We start from the raw sequence: 19,998 nt of genomic DNA, 5'->3' as shown, positions 1-19,998 counted from the left end.
CACGAAAGGAGACCCTCATGGGCATACTCAAGTTTTTATGGTGGCTTGGGAGCAGTAATTCATCTGCTGTCTGTTGCCTAATCCCGCTCTTAAAAACCTTCTGATAGCTGCTGTATAAGTGGAGGGCGTAAGGCCTACATACTTGTTCATCACCACCCCCACTGAAATGTGGGTTAGGACCCAGATTCAGCCAAGGTTCAGGCTGCCCTACCTGGAAAAGCTGCTGTCATGTATTTCCTGAGTCACACTACAGCCCAGTTGGAGAACTTCTCCTTTTGTCCTCCTGGGTGAGTTCAGGCTACTGAGTGGGGCTGGGGACAGCAAGTGAAGTCTGCTACAGGGGCAGCAAATTAGGGGAAATGGGAAGGGCTACAACATATTGCAAAAGTAAGTAATGTGTAGGTGATGAAACTATTAAGGTTCAAAAAATAACTCATCCAAATGGAGCAAGTCACATTCTATATGAGCAGTGAAGGTAACCACCCATTTTTCCTTTAGAAATATAATACAGTTTTTTCACTGCTAAAAAATTCTGAGTTGTACCTCTGAATGCCATTATTTTATTTTATTATTTTGAAATTATTTTTAGTATACTGTATTAAAACCTATATGACAATAATTTCATTACAGTATTACTAAGAAGTCCCATTCAAGGATGGGTGCCCTGTTATTCTAGATTGCAGACACTGGAAGACAAAGGCTGTATTTGGAAGAGGTAACAATCTATTTTAAGACAAAATGGAAATATCCCAAACAACCTAAAGTGAGAAAATAAGAATACAGCAGAGATAAGTTTGTGACATTAGGCAGGATTCCCAGAGGTGTACAATTTCTTATCAACATTATTAGACACTCTGGTGATCTTCCTTGCCATTCATAGCAAGCAATTAAAGATGGAGTCCGAGGTATAAATATGTCCTTAAATAAGGAGATGCAACACATATAGCAGCAGTGTAACAGAATAGTAAATTGTCACAAGCTTTTAAATGAATTAATTATAGATAAGAGCGCACAAATGACATGGCATTAAATACACATAGTTCTTTTGCTATTTAATTTAAAGCTACAAATAGTCAGTTCCTAACATGGGCAGATAGAGTGGTTAGCAGAAAAGGAGAGTAAGTCAAAGAAAGACATCTGGTGGACTCCAGGGGCTTCAGCTCATTCAGCACTGGGTAACTCTTTTAAACAAAGTCAGAAACATTCTTTATGTTGACCTAACATAACTATAATTTTAAGATGTTTATATTTTAGTGAACTGGATCCTGGATTCAGACCAATGTCTCTTTTGATTCCAAACAAAATATCTATTAGATATAAAACACGTCATATATTTTTAATTATATTTCACAGAATCACAGAATCACTAAGGTTGGAAAAGACCTGTAAGATCATCAAGTCCAACCATCAACTAACACCACCATGCCCACTAAACCATGTCCCACACTGCCACTTCCACACGTTCCTTGAACACCTCCAGTGATGATGACTCCACCACCTCCCTGGGCAGCCTGTTCCAATGCTTCACCACTCTCTCAGTAAAGAAAGTTTTCCTAATATCCAGCCTGAACCTCCCACGGTGCAACTTGAGGCCATTTCCTCTTGTCCTGTCACTAGTCACTTGGGAGAAAAGACCAACACCCACCTCTCTGCAACCTCCTTTCAGGTAACTGTAGAGAGCGATAAGGTCCCCCCTCAGCCTCCTCTTCTCCAGGCTTATATATAATTATATTATATATATTAAAAAAGGCACTTCAATGAATACTAAATTAAAATCAGAGGAGATTTTTTTGGGGAAAGGGAATCTGCATTTTAAAACATAAATATTTTTCAAATTTTTACAGAGATGTTTGCTGTGCCTTAATTGACAAAGCTAATTAATATAATTTTTGTTGAAAAAAAAAATGTTTACTCAGCTCATCTCAGTGCAACTTCTCATGCCATTTTAAGTTTGGTAGTTCAGATACTCATCTACAGAATCCCTCTCTGAGACATGCTAAAAAGCATGGATAAAAAGACAATGAATTCTGAAAGCATTTACAGAAGAACTATATGCATGGAAGCTAGATCAAAAGAAAACTCCAACAAGAATCTCAAATAGCTTCCCATGCTGCAAGCAGAAGAAAATATCCCTACCTAAACAAACACAGCTGGAAACCAGCTCAATATATGCGTTACAGCATTTTCACTCATGGATGCAAAATGATAGCTGCCAGTCTCAGAGAAATGGCTGGAGGAAGATTAGACGTATGTAAGTGACGGAAACCTTCACATTGATATTTTGAGGACATCTAAGAGGTTAGTGTGATTTCCTTGTGCTGAGGCAGAAGTGCTATATACATTTAGCAACAGCCTCAGTGGCAAAATAGACTCCCTGTAGTGAACCCAGGCTAGACCCAAAGCAAAAAAGACACTCTTTTTAAAACAAGAAGTGACTGGCTGATCAGAAATCCATTGAAGTCTAAGGATATACTCATTGACTGATGTCTCAGAAGAAACAAACAATTAACTTTATTTTTTTAGGGCATTTACCTTGGATAGTTAAGAGCGTGCTTTCTTTATGAGTAGTATTGATCTGTACCTTTTACTTTTAGCTAGTACTCTGTGATTACATTTAACTTAATACACAATAATGCCCCCTGGAGCCAACGTAGAGTAAGTCTTCACAAGTGATACAGGGTAATTGTAGTATTTTATGACTCACATCATGTCACTGTGGCCAGGAAATAAAGTGAACACCAAGTTGGGCCGGGAGTGTTGATCTCCTTGAGGGTAGGAAGGCTCTGCAGAGGGATCTGGACAGGCTGGATCGATGGGCCCAGGCCAACTGTATGAGGTTCAACAAGGCCAAGTGCCGGGTCCTGCACTTTGGTCACAACAACCCCATGCAACGCTACAGGCTTGGGGACGAGTGGCTGGAAAGCTGCCCTGCAGAAAAGGACCTGGGGGTTTTGGTCAACAGCCATCTGAAGATGAGCCGGCAGTGTGCCCAGGTGGCCAAGAAGGCCAATGGCATCCTGGCCTGTATCAGAAATGGTGTGGCCAGCAGGAGTAGGGAGGTGATCGTGCCCCTGTACTTGGCTCTGGTGAGGCCGCACCTCGAATCCTGTGTTCAGTTTTGGGCCCCTCACTACAAGAAGGACATTGAGGTGCTGGAGCGTGTCCAGAGAAAGGCGACGAAGCTGGTGAGGGGTCTGGAGCACAAGTCTTGTGAGGAGCGGCTGAGGGAGCTGGGGTTGTTCAGTCTGGAGAAGAGGAGGCTGAGGGGAGACCTTATGGCTCTCTGCAATTACCTGAAAGGAGGTTGCAGAGAGGTGGGTGTTGGTCTCTTCTCCCAAGTGACTAGTGACAGGACAAGAGGAAATGGCCTCAAGTTGCACCGTGGGAGGTTCAGGCTGGATATTAGGAAAACTTTCTTTACTGAGAGAGTGGTGAAGCATTGGAACAGACTGCCCAGGGAGGTGGTGGAGTCATCATCACTGGAGGTGTTCAAGGAACGTGTGGAAGTGGCATTGTGGGACATGGTTTAATGGGCATGGTGGTGTTAGTTGATGGTTGGACTTGATGATCTTACAGGTCTTTTCCAACCTTAGTGATTCTGTGATTCTGTGATTCTGTGAATCTCTGAATGTATCTATTTATTGAGGAAATGAGGGTGAATTCAAAATTTTCTACCAGTTATACTAATGCACTCCTGGGCTGTGCATTTCTGTTAGATTATGCCCTAATAACATTACAGTTAACATTAATGGCAGACTACTACTTTGTATACTGGGGACACTCCAAGTTGAAATGCATAGGCAGTAGCTTATCTCAAGAGTCTGATGCAATCTGGAAATAGCAAGTGAAATAGCAACTGAGCCAACACTAACAATAATAACAGAAAACCCTCTTGTAAATTCAAGAGCACAGACTTCCCTTAGGTCCTCCTAGCAGAACTTTTTCTATAGATTTTTTTTCTATAGATTCTTCTATACTTGTATAGAAATAGATCATAAAACTGACAACATCTGTGTGTATTTTTCTGTCTTCAGAACTTTGGTTCTAGCCTCTTTAGCAGAATTTCTTAGGGTTTCGGAACTTTAGCCAATGATGAAAATAGATGAAGAGCATATTCCTGAACTTCCCTGCCATCTGAGTTCTACTAATGCCATTATCCTAATTTCTTGACTTGAAAATCAGGTTTAAAATTATCTAATGCTCCTTTTGATAACATCAACAAAAGCACCAAAAACTGTCAAAATGATGGCTGTTATTATGGTAATTTTTTGCATCACTCCCATTGGAGAGCATTTACAATGTCAAAAAAAGCCATCTTGCAAGACACAGCGACTTCTTCGAAGAGTTTTCAGCTTGAGGGACTGAACAAATGTGAGACAAGAGAAATAAGGACACAAAGTTCACAACTATAAATACAAACAATAAAAGTTATCCTTGGCCTCTAGCTAGCTTGCTTGTTTTTCAAATAGGTGAACTGTGAAGCAGTACAACCAGGGGAAAATCAGCAAGGAAAAACGTTTCTGAAGGATCTGGAAGGGCATAAGTTATGTCTTGATGCTGCAGAAAATGGGATAAATTATACAATAATAACATTTGTCATTCATAAGGAAGATGGTCTTAGCAGAAGTATGACATGGATGGTCTTAGGAGATGTGTGTTATCTTGAGAAAGGGCTCAAGTGAGGGCCGAAGAAAAGGAACTCCTGGAAGTCAAACATGACGTCACAAGGTTTGGGTATGAATTTTGACAGAATAAAGGCAGAGGTCAGATTCTAGGAAGAGCTAGGTGGAACAGAAGAAGATTTTGGACCTCAGTTCAGCATGTGAAGGAACAGAAAAGGAAGTGTGGAAGGACTCCTGGTGGCAGCACAAGAAAGGTGGCATTTTTAACAGTTACTGGGTATAAAGAGGAAGAGTTCAAAAGTGAGTAATGGGCCCAGTTTCATGTTGAACACAAAACTATTAGAGGATACACTGGTGTGTGCATGCTGGCATGTGTCAGGAAATGGCGAAGCTCAGACTGGGGCTGCCTTGAAGGAAAAAACTTTCAGTTTCATACACCAGATGGGACCACTGGAGCCTCATTCATTTTTGCCTTATAAGGTTCTACTTAGTGTTCCAGCCCAAAGGAAATTAAATTTTGTGCTGCAGTCTGAGCATCCCATTGTGGTCACTCAGTGGCAGGGAGTGTGTGAGGTGATGTCAGTGAGTGATCCACACATTGAGGTGGGTGGGAAGGTCAGGTTTGCAGGAGGTCTGCAAGGTGGTGGGAAGGAAGACATGGCCCTCATTGCAGACAGAAAGCTGGTTGGCCTCTAAGGTGGGGACACACACTGAGCAACTAGAGAAGCTTTAACCTATGTCTCCACCACAAACTGTCAAAGCTGACCCTCTCTCTGTATTCTCCACTACCTGTCAGGTCCTGGCAGAATGAGTGGAGTACGTTATTATCTGTAACTGCCTAGGCATAGATCCACTTGTCTCACACCTGACTTTCGTAAACCCTACCATAAAAACTGAGCTCTGAGAGCAAGTTTTAGTTACACGTGCTCTGTGTACAGTTCAAAGGCATTTGGAAGAGTGACTCTGATGGTATCTCCAAGAAGCTTTCTGGAAGAGACACCTTGGTCACTTTGTGGCACCTTCTCAGCCCACTTTACAATGTCAGGCTCCTGAGTCCTCTGGTATCTAAAGTGGTTTTGATCCATAACCTTGAGTTCCTAGAGGACACTTCATTTTCTTTATGGACAGTTACTAAATACCTGATCACCAGCATAAATAGTGCCCAGATGTCAATGACGGGTGCATGGAAATACGTCTCATATCAGCAGATAAAAGCAGTATTATTCCTATACTGCATTCTTTAATAAATGCCTCTTCCATTGTTCTCCCACGTTTCCACAAAAATAGACTATGTCACTCGGCTTTTTTAAAAAAAACCTGTGGTTAAAGTTTGAAAGCAGCTAGCTAACTAGCCTGAATAAACTCTGAAAACAGAATTAGGATGGCATAAAAATAAATAATTTGGGGCAATGGCAAGCTAACCTAGCCATGAACAATTTTTTTCTTTCCCCCTCAGACATAATGTAACCAAACAATGAAGAAATTCCTACATTTTTTCTAATGTTAGGCACACTTCATTTGAATGCCTCAGTACCTGCAAATTTAAGCTCTAAGGGCACTAATTATTCCATATGAGGAGGGGTTATTGTCATTAACTTTAGTGGGAGTCAGGGCCCACACACTGCAAGGGAGTTTTACTCTTTTACAGAACCTGCTTTATTCAGGTGCAGTCGCTTCAAACTCTTTTCCTCACCATGCAGCCTATGTTCAATGCAGAGAAGCTCATTATACCAGTTACATTTATGATGATACCAGATGTTCAAACTGAATACTCATGAGAATTATTTTCAGGCTTCCTATTCACATAAAACTTGCTGGCGAACAATTAGTAAATGGAAGGATGCTGCCAAAAAAGAAAAGAAGGAAAAAAAAAGAAAAAAAGAAAAAAGAAAAGTTGCACCATCATTTAACTGCAATTTTATCCATCCTATCCAGTACAGGCAGATGCAACATTTGAGAAACCAAAGCATTTCTCTGAAGAGAGATTTTCTCAGTTTACAAAACTTTTTCCTGCTCAGCAGACTTCAGCAATAGCACTGTTCTTTTCTAGGTTTACTACACATGTGGCTCACCAGTAATTTATGAAGGCTTATTATTTCTTGTGCAATAAAGCGTATCTCTTTGCAAATAGCAAAGAAGGTGTAGGGAAAGGAAGGGCAGATTACAGTCCATCTGGGCTTAATAACAAAAACTAGCATGCAAATGCTAGCTCTGCAGCGGACCAAGAATGCTCCAGAGAGCAGTGCTGCCAGCTTCTGTGGTGTTATGATGAGTCTCACGATATCTGACATTTTATTTAAAGCCCTAGAGAGATCATTAGCTGAAAACCTCTGCTTTAAGTTTCTAGACTAGTGGCTTCCAAACTTTCTAGACTGTGGATCAGTACTGGCTCTCTGTATTCCACCATGCTTTCACAAACTCTGACTTTTAATTAAAAACACTAACAAGGTAATTTAATCTCACTGTTTTAGACAGCCCTATGAATAAAATGCAGATTACTTACTACAGTCTTATAAGTGCTCATTGGCTCAGGAGCTCAGTTTGGGATCATTGAGCGAGACCTCATGACTGCAGAAAACCCAACTGAAGAGTGAACCAACTTTCTCTAAAGGGCTCAAAAGACAGAAGGCTAATCTCCCACTTTAAGCCAATCTTTCTACCCCTCTCTTTGTACCTTCCTCTCTTTCACCTCTGTACTGGTTCTATTCAGTTCACTTCCTCCTTCAGCTCCAAACGTATGAGTCCATCTCTTTGCTCACTTGTAATTCCCACTTGCCTGACATTTCCAGATGTTTTTCTCTTCCCTCACTCATACTTATTTTGCAGTACGTTCTCCAGACCCCTCTTACCCAGTTCTGTCCCAGCTAAATTGCAGCATTAAGTGTTTTGGACTTTTCCTACAAAGATGTCGTATCACATCACTGAAATGCATATTTAGAATTAGGAAGAGACCACCTTGTTACAATAATATCAAAGCCTGTCACATTTTAGGTCTATTTTACTTGACAACACCTCTTTGGAGAACAGGAATCCACATAGCTCGTAAATGATATTTTGACAGTTGCTACTTAATCTCTTTAAAGCAAAGGGCCCTTTTCTCCTCTCCTTTTTGCGTTTCATTTCTTCTACCGCCACCCATGACACGTACCAAGCCCAACTGACTTGGCATATGCATAAGGGAAGACAAGAGGGGTAAGAGTTAGCTCTGCACAGACAACTGTGATGGGTGGACTGTTGGGTTGGTTGTTGTGTTGCCTTTCCTGCTTGGTTCTCCTCTTGAACTAGGGGCACAGGAAGCAAGCCATCGTACGAAAATGTTGGGGTATAACTTTGAGCAAAAATAGTAGCAGTTATCAGATATTTCCAAAATTCCATAAAAATCACTCCTTCTCACTGCTTATTAGAGTATTTGGTTTGTGATGAGGTGAATTTTTCAGATACTTATGCTTTAGATTTACCAATAACTGCTGCCTCAGTTAAATATAATTAATCAAGTACTGAATCTCTTTTAGAGGTTCTGCTTTTTTTTTCCTAATTGAGAAATAGAACTGTTACAGCTTACAGAGACTGTGCTTTAAAGATGACAGCGAAGAAGTGACTTTTTCCTCTAATCAATGATATTTAAAAAATGACTGTATTCCTATAGCGCTAAAAATGAACAGAGGACATTTTAGTCTCAAGGGGGAAGGAGTACGTTCACTCAGGCAAGAAAAGTGCTGGTTATTGGGGAGATGCCAAGTGGCATTGATGATCCTCTCCCACATCAGTAATGGAAAAACGCTGCTTGTATTAATGGTGCTTTGCAACTGAGGGTACAGATATTTGAACTCTGCATAGCACGAAAGATGCTGATGAATGCTCAGTGTCTCATATATATTATGTTAATCTTACATGCATTGCATAAATGGATTATGTGTATGTCTGTACATGTGATACATAGATTACTTAGGATATTCAAACATTACTGTGTATAGGTAAACCTCTGTATAGGTGGATTAGTCATGGTTACTTCTTAGGAGTCAAAGTTATTGCTATATTTTTATTCAGAATTTAACAATATACACTGGCCTTTAGAAGACTCACGGCTGCATTGCTGCTGTTGGCATTTGAACTAGGAATTGCATTCAGGCCCAGCACCGCTGCAACACATTGAAAAAAAAAATAATCTGTAGGACTTATAAATACGAAGAAACTGTCATTGCTACTTGGAAACAAACTTAACAGTGTGCACGTGAATCCCTCAATTTGTCACACCCATTAGGGAAGAAAGGACTGATCTGAGTGTTTTAAGTGACTGTGGTGGTTTGAATTGTTCTGATTTATAATAGGCAAATTTTGTTCGTAAATGTAAAGTGCTTTCTATAAATGTGAGGATAAACCACCTTTGCATAAAATTCTATTGCACCTTAAATTGCAGGAGAGCATTTATCCAGCTGTCTCTCTGACCTTGTACTGGATTGGAGGGCTGAGCTAATTTTTCTTTTAAAATTGTGTATAATAATGAAATACTTGCTCAGTCACTTTGGCCTTAGACAAAAATGGATCTTAAACATGGGAGTATGTTTTTACCCCTTTAGAAGGCATAAGCAAATGATCACATGAAGCTTGTAATTTCTTGACTCCCACATTCAGAGACAGCATTTCTTGAGCCATTTATCCCTTATGTGAATGGAATGGTGTCCAGAAGAGCTGTATCTCCAAGCCAAAACCTCCTTTTCTCCCCTCCATCCTGCCTTCAGCATATTCATTATCTACAAATAGAGGCCACTGTTCTTCTCCACAATTTAACATTTTTAGTAGGTATTTCTCAGCTACTGAAAAATAAAATGTGTTGCAAACTTGCTACAGAGCTTAGTGGTACTTCCAGTCCTTTCAGAAACAGACAATTTATTGAAATTTGCAAAAAGTGTGCAACTTTGAAGAGGTAACTGAAATACTCCTTGTACCAGACTTTCTGGGTAAGCCACTGCTTAGGACTTTGTATCTGTGGGTGTTGAGCAGAAGGTGAGTGCAAACACTCCGAGCAGCAGGCAGTAGCTTGTGGGATCAAGGTCTAACAGCACAGGCATCTCAAAACCTATCAAGAAAACATGATGAGACAGATGACTATCTGATAATAGAACAACATGGGGAGAGCTATTACTCTTTATCGTGTTCTTCCTCGACTGTTAAAAGTGCTCACTTGTCTCCAGAGCGCAGACAAATTTAAGAGGGAAGACAGTCTATATCTGACACATGACAAAGAAGCAATGAAGAAACTGGTGTTGTGGACTAGCAACCACCCAAATCTCTTCAGAGAGATCCCTTGTTGACATGTGAGGTGGGCACTTGGCAGTAGTAGAAGCAGCTCAGCAATCACTGGATACAAGTGCTGTTAAGACATGCTTGGCACAGTTCTTGCACCTGGTGAAACTTGCTATGCATCAGATATGCGGGGGGCTGAATAAATAAACAGAAAGGTTGCAAACTATTTTGCCCATTGAAAGGCAAAAAAAAAAAGAAGCAATTAGAACTCCTAATTTAAAAAACCCAACAAACCAAATCACATTTCTTTTAACACAGAAGAAACAAATTTTCCTCCTTTAGAGTTCTGTATGCTGGTGTTCAAGGAGTAACATGCTGGAATTAGTGGAGAAGTGGAATAAAATGGTATGGGTTTGGTATAGTATCTAGTTCTCCACTCTGTCTTTCCACATCCTAGAGGACTGTTATTTGTTTTCTCTCTGGCATGAACCTAAAACCAAATAAGACTAAAAGAAGATCACTCACCTCCAAGCAGCTTTGAATCCACTTGGCTTTCAACTTTATGAACCAAATTCTTCAATACATTGGTCACAAAAATGCTATACTATGGATGTGTGTCATTAGTAACAAGCTTATTTTCTTGAGACGGTCTTTAAGCCAAAACCGAAGAGCAGGATATCATGAAACTCCTCTGAATCTAAGATTCATTCACCAAAGTAAACAAGCATCACTAACTAGTAGTAGTTTTGGGAGTTTCTGTGGCCATCCAGCTTCAAGCATGAGCTCTGCTGGGTGTGTTTTTAACTCCTGCGTGCAACCACGTCGCAGACTGCCACTCAGTTGGACACACGAGGAAGAAGAAGCTGCATGCTTTGAAAAGGAAGCTTTTAATGCTTTGGAAACTGCAGCCAGCCTTGAATGTCTCATGACATAAGGATGCTCCCCAAACCTGCAATTATGAGTTTAGAAGCTTGTACTGACATTGGAAAAGACTCTGCTTTCTGATCATTATCTCCTCTGACACCTTAGCAATGGCTGATGTTACTTGGATTAAACGCTGGGTAAGAAGGTACCTAAATCTCCACCTCAAGCAATATCTGCAAGCTTCTCTAATGTGCTGGGATGAAAAGGGTTTCTAAAAACAACAGGGCATGAAAGGCAACATAATTAAGAAAGCCTAAAATCAAGAGCTTAGTTTAAACAATAATAAAAATGATCTTTCATAGGAGGTCAGAAATAGGGTTTAGGCTGAAGTCACTCTTGGAGGAATCTGTTCTTAATGCTCGGTTCAGAATCAACCATCTTCACTGTTATAAATAGGGCTCATCCTCTTGAAGGCTAAATATGAGAGTTAGAGCACAAAAGTTTTATATTGGAGAGGGCACTATAAAGAAGCTCACTTTATAGAAAGCATGAAGTGTAATTTGGAGAAGAATGCTAATACCAGCTATATCAGATTGTGAGGAAGCTGAAAAGAGCATATGTTCTAATATTGTCTTTTATTGATTTTGCTGCCAACATCCCATTTCAACAATGTTACAGCCGCACTTCAGGATTCTTAATGGAGGGGGATGGAGAAAATCAATATACAGAGCTTGCTTCTGCTCCCACAGAAGTCAAAGCAAGTTTCATTATTAACTGCAATGAGCACAGGACAGAGTTCAGACTGTTTTGTCACTTTGTGCTTGTTTTTTCTTTCCCTTTTTATTTAACCTCCTAAGGGGCAATGTGTACTGTTATTCTATGTTTTAGAAAAGTCCCATTTAAATAGGGCAGTTCCCTATCAAACTGCAAGTCCACGCATTCAGAAATTATGCCCTGCTTTATGAAACCTAATGAAAAATTATAGCCTGTGTCCTGAACTGGGAAAGTTATAATAAAAGATATAGGATTTGAAATAAATTCTAATAACAAAATCATTTCTTTCTTAAAAATATTTTCATTCAGATATAAAGCAAATAAAAACAGTTTAGCTTTCACTGACTTGTAAAATATTACTTTCAATGTGCATTGTTTGCTCTATTACAAATAGACGGGATGCACCCAAACTTCTTTTCACTACCATTTTAATGCTATTTACACAAAATGAAATATGCTAAAATTATCTCCAAAAATTATAAGCATCATCTTCATTCCAACAACATGCTGTTAATTTTGTTCTAGCATGAACGCAAAACATATTTTAACATGCTGTCAAAATGAGATACTAAGAATGTCAATAAAATGACACTAAAATAAATGTAAATTTAGATTGCTGTCACAAGTGGCTGCTTGGTTTTGCGAAGATGTTAGGTTGCTATAGCATTTTCCATAGCAACTTTGCATCTTATTACATAAATAATCCCTCAGTGTCCTTAAAGCTTACTAAAAACAGGATTAAATCTATTCTCATATGTAATGATCCTGCATAAAACCTTATCAGTATGAAATACCCAGAAAACATGATAAAATGTAATCTAGATAATAGTATTTCTGGCAGTTGAAAAGCATCAAAGCGCAACAGACTTGTTTTGTAGTAAACGGGACATCCTCCTAAAACCCATATTAGGAAAAATGCTTTTGAAGTATCTGTTTCCTCTAAAAATTGAAAGTTAGGTTAACCCCTTCACTGCTGTGTCCACAGGACCAGCACACACCTTCATCCCAAAGCTGTTGTGCTGTGTATGATCCAGAGGAACTGGCCCAGGACCTGGGACAGGAAAAGGCTGTTTTTATTCCCCAGGGAAGACAGGCTTGGCAACTACCTTCAGCCCTGATTCATCAAGGCATTTCTGCTAAATTCAGCTGCACAAGAAGCATTATTAGAGCCAAATGGACTTAAAATCAGGGGCACAAAATTAGGCCTCTGCCTACACGCTTCCTGAATTTCAGCCTATTTTTGTAAAAGCTGTGGGAAAAATGGAATGCATTTTAAGGCACAAAATTGGAGACTGCCTGATGATAACAGCTCTGAACTGGCATACTGTGAAAGACGCTAGAGCAGACTTTTCTCGGCGTAGAGAGAGTAATCATCTTGTGCTGCTTTCTAGTGATCATCCCTGATGGTCCCTGGGAGCAAAGCTGATTGTCTGCTGTGTCCAGAGCATTTCAATTCAAAGGGAAGTTACTCCACTCAGAGAGCTCAAAAGGGTTGTTCAGCTGTCTTCTCCGGCCATAGAGGGGACCGTGTCAGAACGGTGACAATTCAGAGCTTCAGATTTTAAATACATTCGTTTCTTTGAGATTGCTTATAAAACCTGGTTAGTAGCTTCTGTTAACAGGGCTTATCTTCCTCTTCATATGCCTTTATATGTTGATTACTGCAGGGTTGATTATGACACCAGCTCCTGATGGCTTTGAAATGGTATTGATTTATTTGAGAAAAAAAGCAATGCTAGCCCATTAATTCCTAAAGTAAATACAACTTGTTATTTTACGTTACCTTTATCAACAAGTGCTTTAAAGGAAAAAGGGGAAACTACAGGCATGTTAAATATCAGTATCACTTTCACAAAATCTGGTGCTGGGATGGAGAGGTAATGACAGAAAAAAAAAGTCAGACTTATGTTTAGAACTAAATCTCCCATAAAAACAAAAGATTAGACTAACAAAGAAGGAAGGGAGAAATAAATGATCTCTGGGATCAGAAGGAAGAGGAAGATTTGACATGAGATCTGCCTGATGCTGGGCCAGTTGGAAGAAATGGAAGAGCAAAGCTCAGCTCCGCACAGATGGGGCTCAGCAATTTCTATTCAAAGTTGTAACAAGCTATATAAAGCTTTCCTACCAGTTTAATCCAGCTATAAAACACAATTTCCATTCCACGTGTGTATCTCTGCATTCACACAAGCCTTAGAGAAAGCAAAAAGAGGATTGAATTGCAGAGAAAAGATGAATAAGCATCACACAGATCACTTTGGTGTTGTTTCAGGCTTTCCTTGAAGACTTGCCAGGCTTGCAACTTTCAAGATAGACTTACGAACAATATCACAAAGGCTGTTTTATGCTGTGTGCACCGGCGTGCAATTTTCAAATACTGACTTTCACAAGGACTTACACTCCTCTGTGGGATGGATTGCCCACTATTCAGCCTGTCTCCTATGGCAAGTGACTTAGCTGATGCGGCAAACCGGACAGATCAGTTCAGGAGCACATTAAAGGTCCAGGCTACTGTTCAAGACAGAAAGAGCTGCAATGTTTAAGTTTGGCACCTACATTAGGTATGTTTGAAAATCCTGCCATAGAGGATGTCTTTCCTGACTTGGAAAGCAGCACCAATCTTACATGTTCAAACTGGGCTTGCACCACATAATTTGCAATTTATTATTTGCATGCAGTCCCTAAGATGTTATTAAGTTACTTCATCACAGGTAATACAATGGTGATGAAATGCTCCAGGGACCCAATGACTGGGCAAGTGTGTTGAGCTGGAGAAAGTCCTACACCAAGGTGCTTATCATCCATGTGGACAGAAGAAGCAGTGGCTGAACGAAAGGAAGCATCATTGCCTCCATTTGATAGTAGGAAACTGAGATAACACAAATTCGTTGATTAGTCCAGGCAGGGGGTATGTAGCAGAGCTGGGATTTGGCCCAGGACTCTGGCATCCCACTCAAAAGCCTTAACCATGCGACTGTCCTTCCCACATCCCTCTGCAAGCACTGCGCATTTCTTTCTTTTCCGTGGTGCCAGCTGCAGTGTCTTGCTGAAGTTGGAGTTGTTAGAATTAATGGCACGTTGCCGAGAACTGCAAAAGGAAGAGATTAACCCACCTCCCCTTAAAGTAAAATTACAGGTGCCTTCTAGGCATAAACCAAACTTCAGCTCTTTTCTACAACACACAGCTTCACTTCACTAATTCTTAAAATTACTTTGGAGGCTTTTACATGTGGATCCTTACTCCCAGTGCCAGCAGGTGGGAGATGAAGCATCCATAAATCCTGATCGTTCTGAAGATTTTCGTATATCCTCTAGACTCCAGCGCTGAATCTCTTTTTTTTCCCCTGAGCTAATGCTTCAGTAGCTGCACCTTCACTTTCAAATGTATTAACTGAGTTGCCAATCATCATTATTATTTTTTTCTTAGCAATCTCCCAGCTTTACTTCAGCAATCCTCTTGTCCCTTTTAAACTCCAAAATCCACATTGCAGAAAAATCCCTGTTTAAAGGCTGAATGAACCTGGAGAACAGAGTCCCTTGGGAGGCAGTCCTGAAGGGCAAAGGAGTCCAGGAAGACTGGACATTCTTCAAGAAGGAAGTCAAAGGCGTGGGAGCAGGCTGTCCCCATGTGCTGAAAGATGAGCTGGTGGGGAAGAAGACCGGCCTGGCTGAACAGAGAGCTTTGGATGGAACTCAGGAAAAAAAAAGAGAGTTTATGACCTTTGGAAGAAGGGGCAGGCAACTCAGGAGGACTACAGGGATGTTGTGAGGTTTTGCAGGGAGAAAATTACATGGGCCAAAGCCCAACTAGAACTTAACCTTGTGACGGCCGTAAAAGACAACAAAAAATGTTTCTATAAATACATTAGCAACAAAAGGAGGGTTAAGAAGATTCTTCAACCTTTAGTGGATACAGGGGGAAACATAGTGACAAAGGATGAGGAAACAGCTGAGGTACTTAATGCTGCCTTTGCCTCAGTCTTACTATGAAAGTTGTTCTCCAGGTACCCAGTCCCCTGAGCTGCAAGATAGGAACGGGGAGCAGAATGAAGCCCCCACAATCTAAGGGGAAATGGTTAGTGACCTGCTACACCACTTAGACATACACAAGTCTATGGGGCAAGATGGGATCCACCCAAGGGTACTGAGGGAGCTGGCGGAATTGCTCACCAAGGCACTTTCCATCATCTACCAGCAGTCCTGGTTAACCAGGGAGGTCCCAGTGGACTGGAGGTTAGCAAATGTGACACCCATCTTCAAGAAGGGCTGGAAGGAGGATCCGGGGAACTACAGGCCTGTCAGCCTGACCTTGGCGTCAGGGAAGATTATGGAGCAGATCATCTTGAGTGCCATCATGTGGCATGTACAGGACAAGCAGGAGATCAGGCCCAGTCAGCATGGGTTTATGAAAGGCAGGTCCTGCTTGACCAACCTGATCTCCTTCTATGACAAGGTGACCTGCTTAGTGGATGGGGGAAAGGCTGTGGATGTCGTCTACCTGGACTTTAGTAAAGCCTTTGACACCATTTCCCACAGCATTCTCCTGGAGAAACTGACTGCTCATGGCTTGGACGGGTACACTCTTTGCTGCGTAAAAAACAGGCTGGATGGCCGGGCCCAAAGGGTTGTGGTGAATGGAGTTAAATCCAGTTGGCAGACAGTGACAAGTGGTGTTCCCCAGGGCTTGGTATTGGGGCTGGTCTTGTTTAATGTCTTTATCAATGATCTGGACACGGGGATCGAGTGCACCCTCAGTAAGTTTGCAGATGACACCAAGTTGGGTGGGAGTGTTGATCTGCTGGAGGGTAGGAAGGCTCTGCAGAGGGATCTGGACAGGCTCGATCGATGGGCCCAGGCCAACTGTATGAGGTTCAACAAGGCCAAGTGCCGGGTCCTGCACTTTGGTCACAACAACCCCATGCAACGCTACAGGCTTGGGGACGAGTGGCTGGAAAGCTGTCCGGCGGAAAAGGACCTGGGGGTGTTGGTCGACACCCGGCTGAATATGAGCCAGCAGTGTGCCCAGGTGGCCAAGAAGGCCAATGGCATCCTGGCTTGTATCAGAAATAGTGTGGCCAGCAGGACTAGGGAAGCAGTCATGCCTTTGTACTCGGCAATGGTGAGGCTGCACCTCGAATCCTGTGTTCAGTTTTGGGCCCCTCACTACAAGAAGAACATTGAGGTGCTGGAGCGTGTCCAGAGAAGGTCGATGAAGCTGGTGAGGGGTCTGGAACACAAGTCTTATGAGGAGCGGCTGAGGGAGCTGGGGTTGTTCAGTCTGGAGAAGAGGAGGCTGAGGGGAGACCTCATCGCTCTCTACAACTACCTGAAAGGGGGTTGCAGAGAGGTGGGTGTTGGTCTCTTCTCCCAAGTGACTAGTGACAGGACTAGAGGAAATGGCCTCAAGTTGCACCGTGGGAGGTTCAGGCTGGATATTAGGAAAAAATTCACTGAAAGGGTTGTCAGACACTGGAACAGGCTGCCCAGGGAGGTGGTTGAGTCACCATCCCTGCAGGTATTTAAAAGACGTGTGGATGAGGCGCTTAGGGACGTGGTTTAGTGGTGGACTTGGCAGAGTTAGGTTTACGGTTGGACTTGATGATCTTAAAGGTCTTTTTCTAACCTAAATGATTCTATGATGCTATGAATTCTGGAAAAAAATACATCATTCTAAAGGAATAACTGATACCACAGGTGAGATTCACTCAGTCTCAGGTCAGCATTTTGCCAGCTTTCCCCGTAATGCAAATGACCTTTAGTCTGTGAAACCAGGAGGAATTTCTATAAACTAGGCATGCATGCTAGTTCAGCCAACTTACTGGTTTCCCTAGGGGGATCTTCAGGGTGTTCTTGCAGCAATTTGAGATACTCTCCAAAAGAACAAGCAGGTAGCAATGCCTTCCTTTTCCTTGAAGATTTAGCTTGCACAGGATGTAGTAGGGTACTAACTAAGCCTGGGGAGAATGACCTGTAAAACACCTGGAGGAACAGAAGGTCTTTGCACAGGAGGCAGTGCCCCAGCCCTGCAACATGGACTAGAGGGTGGAAGACAGGTCAAGGAGACTGGCGGTCCCCATTCTCATTCCAGCTCTGCCACTGAGTCACTGATGTCAGTAAATAAGGTTCATAAACTGGAAGAGCAATTGGCAGACGAAAGAAGAGGATTTGAGTCTAGAATGGAGTGACACACTGCAACAAGTCCTTCTGGAGCTGTTCTGTGTTGTCACAAGTAGCAAGCTCAAATCTTTCCAAACAAATGGCTATTAGTAGATTTCTAATTATGCACTGCGACTTGATCTCTTGCATGACTTAATATCTTGCAAAACTTGAACAAAAAATGCAAACCATTCTTAGTAACAGATTTTTCATCATCTACCCCAAATCCCCAGAACTTACTGTGTACAAGGGCCTCAGCTCACTGTAACGTTCCTTTGAAACCTGAAGTCCAGCAATTCTGGATAAGCATTCAGGCACTGAAGTCCTTTTGCACAGCCTCAGGGCTTAAATGTGTTGCACTGTGTTTTCAAATGTTGGGGCTGGAATCCACCCTCTTTTTTTCAGGGTGATGAATAGGTTTCTTTTCAGATATCCTAGAGGAGAGTTTTCATTCTAACCAGTCTAGCTGTGAGGAAATGTGACACGCTCAGCACCATACTAGCTAGATGTTCGCAGAAGTGGAGTTAGTTCTGAATGAAAAAGGCTTGACTAACAGAAGAAATTACACTGGGACACTCCTGAAACTACACTTTACCAAGACAGAATGAGGTCTTAGGACCCATTCTAAATTGTTGAATTAATTAAGCCTTCTTGTACTAGGGGTGATTTAACTAGGTGAACTAGTGAAAAAAGACCTGACACAGGTGTTGGAGCCTGGGGGAATCTCTGTCACCTGTTGTAGCTTTGGGGATGGTAACTTCCCAGGAGTCTTGTTCTCACTGTCAAGTAGGGCAGGCTGAAAAATAATGTCCACAAAAAAACCACTGGGATGACAGGATGGGCAGTCCAGAACTCTGGAACTATCTAAATCAATTCATCATGTCTCATTGCTTCAGCCACTTTTGGATTTAGACTTTTAAGCCTTTATGTGTGCATGCTGTCCTTGAATTGAAGAGACACAGTATCTTCTTTGTGTTATTCAAGCCTTGCCCTTCCCATGGTTAAACATTTAGACAAACATTTTAAGAAATGGGGTTAAAAATAAAGAAAGTGCCAATGTTTTCTTACTGTGCAGAATTGTTTCTTTGTGATAAAAGATTCTTTAAAAGACATTCTTTGCAGAACAGAGGTTACTGTGAATACAAATAGGCACTCCAGCGAGATAAAGAGGTGGTTCTGGAATGACATACTCAAAAAGAAACAAAGAAAAAGAGAAGACAGCTAACACAAATAATAATTTTTTAAAAATGCTAAAAGAAGGAGGGAAGAATCACTTCTCTGTAAGTAAAAATGAAAAAATAAATGTCCTTCTCTCACTTTCTTTTCATTTACCGATGTTTTATAGCCAGTAAGTTTTTTGGTTTAACTCCAATTTCCCTCTATTGTCAATGACAGAAGAATCACATGCACTTGCTTTAGTTAAGAGTGTAATGTTGGAAGAAGAAAGCTATAAAATTAATTTTAGAACTGGATGACTCTGCGTATGCAGTAGGCTGGATCAGCTCCACTAAGATTAAGAGGAGCATGAATGGTACAATGGACAATGATGAATAAGTACTCAAGTGGATTCATGTTGCTAAATTTTAATTTAGTATGCAACACAGTACTGGGTTTGCTACTGTTATCAGTGAGGGGACTCAACTCCCCACATTATAACAATACAAATAAACTGAAGTTGTTTGGGATGGAATGCTGTAGAAATCTCAAATATCAAAACATTTGATAGAAATGTCCCTTTTCATGGAAGAAAACCAAAGACGCTTCCTTATTTGTGATGTTACAAAAAGAACGACTGGCATAGCTCTGCCCTAAGCATGCATATATTAAACCTAGCTGAATTGATAAGTATGACAGTTCAAAACGTCATTACTCCTCTTCTGGAGTGCAGGCTGTGGGTATTTCTGGCTCTACCTTCCTCTTGTTAATTCTAGTGACTTCCCTCCAAAAGAGTGGACACAGTCAAGGTAAAATGATTAGACATTCAGAAAAATCTCTGATTGCTCTGATTTGTCTGCAGAGACCCACTGCCTCAGCCTCAAACATTTGCTAATGATGTCTAGAAAATTAAAACCCACACAATTAGCTAAGCAAGAATTAAGGCTGCCCTTCACAGGTTTTATTTTTCCATTTTTCTTCCAGTATAAACGTTTAATGTCCCCTCAAGAGAGATGCTGTAGTAAAAATTTCTTTGCTAGAATGACACTCCTTCCTTCAGTCTTTACTTCTGGAGTCATTCAACCTCACACAGCATCTTGTCACAGGAGGAGCCAAAGAGCTCGTCTCTATGTAAGCTTGAATTCACACTTCTGTGCAGGCATACAAGAACTTGAAACCATTG

The 19,998-nt window shown here is 41.3% G+C and overlaps 1 protein-coding gene across 2 annotated transcripts in view; it reads right to left on the bottom strand.

The window, feature by feature from the left end:
- The window catches only part of ENOX1 (ecto-NOX disulfide-thiol exchanger 1), a 374,261-nt gene that overhangs the window by 48,803 nt on the left and 305,460 nt on the right, over nt 1–19,998 (bottom strand). The gene's annotated exons all lie outside the window — the stretch shown is intronic.

The sequence above is a fragment of the Gavia stellata genome, chromosome 1, assembly GCF_030936135.1.
Source record: "Gavia stellata isolate bGavSte3 chromosome 1, bGavSte3.hap2, whole genome shotgun sequence".
In the NCBI taxonomy this organism is placed as follows: Eukaryota; Metazoa; Chordata; class Aves; order Gaviiformes; family Gaviidae; genus Gavia; species Gavia stellata.
Note: the sequence above shows the minus strand (reverse complement) of the source record. Positions and strands in the feature narration are given on the sequence as shown.